Source organism: Hyperolius riggenbachi, chromosome 9, assembly GCF_040937935.1.
Source record: "Hyperolius riggenbachi isolate aHypRig1 chromosome 9, aHypRig1.pri, whole genome shotgun sequence".
Classification (NCBI taxonomy): Eukaryota; Metazoa; Chordata; class Amphibia; order Anura; family Hyperoliidae; genus Hyperolius; species Hyperolius riggenbachi.
Genome location: NC_090654.1, coordinates 139,320,714 through 139,326,652, shown reverse-complemented (window position 1 = coordinate 139,326,652; position 5,939 = coordinate 139,320,714). Strand labels below are relative to the sequence as shown.

The following is a 5,939-nucleotide window of genomic DNA, read 5'->3' as shown; positions in this document are numbered from 1 at the left end:
ATGTATCTATTGAGAAATGTTACACACTCTTTGGCTGTCCTCCAGCTCCTTCTCAGTCAGAGAGATGAGTCACATACCACACTTAGATACATTTATGTAAACAAAATGTATCTATGTCAGCTTTGGATGCGTCTGCAGAAATCTCCAGGAACTTTAAAGCCCTGTGTATCCCTTCCAATGCTGGTCTAGTAAAAAAAAAATGCTGGTTGCATATAATATACTGTAAATAATATTTTAGAGCAAAGTTGAAATGCGGGGTTATATTCCGCTTTAAATACTATGTTGTTAAAAACAGTATATACGGCCAGTTCTTACTTGTTATTGCAAAACACAATCATCCAGTATTTGCTATTTGCAATGCCCTTTTGTAACAATTGTACGGTAATTTCGCTATGTGATTTTGTTCCGGAAACGAGAATTGCATCGCACTCTCTCCAGAAATGCTACATGCAGCGAGTTTGCGATTTTATCCAAATCACAAAGCTACAGTGTGAATAGTTTAATTGAAATACACTGCTGGCAATCAGCAAAATGCTGACAAAATGCTCCAGGGTGAATAGGGCCTAAAAGTGTATAACCACTTAGGGTTCTTTCACACTCTGGGCTATATGCAATTGACATTTTCTCCTGAGTTTTCTCCTAGGAGATAATTTTTCATCTTCAATTTAAATGAACTTTTTAGCACTTTGCAATTGAAAAAGTACCAAAAAGTAGGTAAAAAAACTCCTGTCAAAATTATTTTAAGTATTTGTTTGCTTGATGGTGGTGTAACAGGTATTTTATTTACAAGTGGTGAAAATATCACCTAGGAGAAAACTCAGGTGAAAAAGTGAATTGCATATGGCCCTCTGTCCGTTGCACCACGTTGCGATGGACAAAATAATCATCACCTTGCAGGATGGGCTATCACACTGTTCTGTTAGGATAAAGCAGTGGATACACTTATGTTTACAGGGTAACATGCATGTTGTCATACTTTCATGGTACTGTATATTTTGGGACATTTATGGTTTTTGTAAATTCCCATATGATAGATGAATAATTGATGTATTTCATCCATTGGTTATTACCCGCTCCCAACAGAGGTTCCTCAGGCTTCAGTATAGTATACAGTATGTATATTTGAAGTTTTTTTTGTATCGCGTTATGTATTCAAATCTAGAACTCCGTTATCTCTGGGGAGTTCCAAATATTATGCATGTAATCTGCTTTTTCAGGTCTACACTGATTACATTTATCTACTGCATGGGATCAAACTGTGTAATCCTAGCAAAGAAAGGAAAGTACAGTGTATACATTTTAGTGATATCAATTTGTCGCTGGCTGCCATGCTTACTGCTGTCATGGGGCCTAGTGCTTCTTCCCAAGTTTGTTGTACCAAATCTAGTATGTCAGTTTTCTATGCTTGGAAAAGTTTATCTATTCTGTGTGTTCCCACAAGGTGAAGTGCCTTGTCTAAGTTAAGAGTTCACTTTGGAAAACTTTTAAGTTATAAGCAGCTATTCTACTGCATAAGATGTTAGTTCAAGTTTTCTGTGTATGCTAAGAAAATGGGCCTCAAACGATTGGCTGACCCACAGTTATTGAAAAAATATGCAGTGGTTAATCTATATTTCTGCTTCAAACATGCCAAATTGCCAATTTCCAAATGTAACTTTAGAAATGATCTGGAGTAAGACATGAAAAATTACAATGCATAAAGTATAATGATGTATATCGATAGAATATACAAATAATACAGGCTTTGAAATTGAACATAAAGAAACTTGGAATAGAAAAGAAACAGGGAGGAGAAAGAAAGATCAAAGCATTTCTAGACATCATACCTCAGTCTTATTAATGACATTAAATATTGCACTGGGCAGAACTAAAGGGATTCTGGAATGCACAACCTCTGCCTAAAGACTCATCTTGTTATAACCCCTGAATGGCTCTTCCGTTGAAAAATATGAAATTTGGCCCGCACAATGGTCTATCGGTTAGCACGGAAGCAGACAATTTTGGTGCCAGCCGCTAGTGGACAAAATGGGTGTCACAACTGACACCAATTAAAAGTAGCGGTAAGCAGGCGCTGAAGTGGAAATTTGGGCACCTGATAATATATATAGTTTTTGTAGAAATGTATGATAAAAATATTGGTTTTGCAATATCTGACTCCCTTCATTTTAACTGTATAAACAGTCATTAACTGTATATTTTAGAATATGCAACAATTTTTAATATGCTTGAAATCTCATGTATAAATTTAACCATATCCCAAAAATTCTCTCTCAATTGCAGTATTCCAATGGGTACCTATGGCAAAACCTAAAAAATGGTGTTTTTTTTGCAGTGGTTGGGTATTTCAAAGAGCACCTATGGATGTTGGAATGTGATTTCTGCAGTGATTGGTGTTGCGGGTGTGGTTAAGGGGGGGGGGGTTATGATTAGGCGTGTTGGGGGTGGTTAAGGTTAGGCATGTCGGGGTGATTAAGGTTAGGCGTGTCGGGGGTGGTTAAGGCTAGGCATGTTGGGGTGGTTAAGGTTAGGCGTATTGGAGGTGGTTAAAGGGAAGGTCCAAGCAAAAAAAAAAAATGAGTTTCACTTACCTGGGGCTTCTACCAGCCCCATGTAGCCATCCTGTGCCCTCGTAGTCACTCACTGCTGCTCCAGTCCCCTGCTGGCAGCTTTCTGACCTCGGAGGTCAGGGCCACATTGCATACATTTTTACGCATTCCAGCTAGTGCATGAACAAAAATTTACGTGTTGCACCACTAACGCGTAAAAATGTATGTGTTAATGTTCCTGCACTAGCGGGAATGTGTAAAAATGTACGCAATTCGGCCCTGACCTCCGAGGTCAGAAAGCTGCCAGCGGGGGACTGGAGCAGCAGTGAGTGACTACGAGGGCACAGGATGGCTGCATGGGGCTGGTAGAAGCCCCAGGTAAGTGAAACTCATTTTTTTTTTTGCTTGGACCTTCCCTTTAAGGATAGGCGTAAGATTATGCATGGGTGGGGTGGTTAAGGTTAGGCATAGGGAGGGGGTTAAGATTAGATGTTGGTGGTGGGAGGGTTCAGAGTGAGAATAAGGTTGTATATAGCTGTAGTAAAAATATTTTTTTACTGCTCTTCGTGGACAGCCCAGGCCAAGTGCACAATGGGACGTGTGATCAGAGGCCAGAAAAAAGGTGTGAGTTCCGTCTTCAGAGCTCATGTAAAGCACAGAAAAGGTCCCGCTAAGCTTCGCTGAAAGACACAGATATATCAAAGGGATTGTAAAAGATACTATTCATGATCCTGGCTGTGGTGCACCACTTGCCAAAGTTGCCTTCCGGGATCCTTACAGGTTCAAGAAGAGGACAGAACTCTTCATTGCAGCTAAGGGTATCCACACTGGGCAGTTCTTGTACTGCAGCAAGAAAGCCCAGCTGAACATCGGCAATGTGCTCCTGGTCGGCACCATGCCAGAAGGAACCATTGTGTGCTGCGTAGAGGAGAAGCCAGGTGATCATGGCAAGCTCGCCCGTGCATCCAGTAACTATGCCACAGTCATCTCACACAACCCTGAAACCAAGAAACGAGTCAAGTTCCCCTCCAGGTACAAGAAAGTCATCTCTTCTGCAAACAGAGCAATCGTTGGTGTTGTTGTCGCTGGCGATGGCAGAATTGACAAACCCATCCTGAAGGCGGGGCGTGCGTACCACAAATACAAGGCCAAGAGAAACTGCTGGCCACGTGTTTGTTGTGTGGCTATGAACCCTGCAGAACATCCCTTCAGTGGTGGAAACCATCAACACATTGGTAAACCCTCAACTATCAGGAGAGACACTCCAGCCGGTCGCAAAGTTGGTCTTATTGCTGCTCGTTCTGCAGGACGTCTGCGCGGCACAAAGACCATACAAGAAAAGGAGAACTAAACATGTCCTGTCTCATTTACTTAATAAACTCAAAAAAGTAAAAAAAAATTATATATATATATATATATATATATATATATATATATATATATATATATATATATATATATATATATATATACAGTGGCTTGCAAAAATGTTCAGCCTCTTGAAGTTTTCCACATTTTGTCATATTACTGCCACAAACATGAATCAATTTTATTGGAATTTCACATGAAAGACCAATACAAAGTGGTGTACACATGAGAAGTAGAATGAAAAGCATACATGATTCCAAACATTTTTTTACACATAAATAACTGAAGTGGGATGTGCGTAATTATTCAGCCCCCTTTGGTCTAAGTGCAGTCAGTTGCCCACAGACATTGCCTGATGAGTGCTAATGACTAAATAGAGTGCACCTGTGTGTAATCTAATGTCAGTACAAATACAGCTGCTCTGTGACGGCCTCAGAGGTTGTCTAAGAGAATCTTGGGAGCAACAACACCATGAAGTCTAAAGAACACACCAGACAGGTCAGGGTTAAAGTTATTGAGAAATTTAAAGCAGGCTTAGGCTACAAAAAGATTTCCAAAGCCTTGAACATCCCACGGAGCACTGTTCAAGCGATCATTCAGAAATGGAAGGAGTATGGCACAACTGTAAACCTACCAAGACAAGGCCGTCCACCTAAACTCACAGGCCAAACAAGGAGAGCGCTGATCAGAAATGCAATCAAGAGGTCCATGGTGACTCTGGATGAGCTGCAAAAATCTATAGCTCAGGTGGGGGAATCTGTCCATAGGACAACTATTCATCGTGCACTGCACAAAGTTGGCCTTTATGGAAGAGTGGCAAGAAAAAAGCCATTGAACATTGAACAGCCAAAACATAAGAAGTCCTGTTTGCAGTTTGCCACAAGCCATGTGGGGGGGACAGCAAACACGTGGAAGAAGGTGCTCTGGTCAGATGAGACCAAAATGGAACTTTTTGGCCAAAATGCAAAACGCTACGTGTGGTGGAAAACTAACACTGCACATCACTCTGAACACACCATCCCCACTGTCAAATATGGTGGTGGCAGTAGCATGCTCTGGGGGTGCTTCTCTTCAGCAGGGACAGGGAAGCTGGTCAAAGTTGATGGGAAGATGGATGGAGCCAAATACAGGGCAATCTTGGAAGAAAACCTCTTGGAGTCTGCAAAAGACTTGAGACTGGGGTGGAGGTTCACCTTCCAGCAGGATAACAACCCTAAACATCAAGCCAGGGCAACAATGGAATGGTTTAAAACAAAACATATCCATGTGTTAGAATGGCCCAGCCAAAGTCCAGATCTAAATCCAATCGAGAATCTGTGGCAAGATCTGAAAACTGCTGTTCACAAATGCTGTCCATCTATTTTGATTGAGCTGGAGATATTTTGCAAAGAAGAATAGGCGAGGATTTAATTCTCTAGATGTGCAAAGCTGGTAGAGACATACCCTAGAACACTGTCAGCTGTAATTGCAGTAAAAGGTGGTTCTACAAAGTATTGAATAAGGGAGCTGAATAATTATGCACACCCCACTTTGCAGTTATTTATTTGTAAAAAATGTTTGGAATCATGTATGATTGTCGTACCACTTCTCACGTCTACACCACTTTGTATTGGTCTTTCATGTGGAATTCCAATAAAATTGATTCATGTTTGTGGCTGTAATGTGACAAAATGTGGAAAACTTCAAGGGGGCCGATTACTTTTGCAAGCCACTGTATATATATATATATATATATATATATATATATATATATATATATATATTTATTTATTTATTTTTTTTTACCAATATTTAACTACTGTCTTTTGCACTGAAATGTAGCATATTAGTCAAAGTACCAATAATCTACTATCAGAATTTCGGGTGCCCAAATTTCCTTAGCACCCTTTTTGCATGCACACGATAGCAGTCTTCATTTGCAGTGCTGGGTTACCTGTACAATTCCAGGGTGCTATCTGCTAGGAGTTTGTATGTCCTTCTTGTGTCTGCATGTATGGGTTTTCTTCGGGCACTCTAGTTTCCTCC

The 5,939-nt window shown here is 40.5% G+C and overlaps 1 pseudogene; it reads left to right on the top strand.

The window, feature by feature from the left end:
- Positions 1 to 3,137: 3,137 nt before the first annotated feature.
- Positions 3,138 to 3,928, top strand: LOC137531756 (large ribosomal subunit protein uL2 pseudogene; annotated as a pseudogene).
- Positions 3,929 to 5,939: the final 2,011 nt, after the last annotated feature.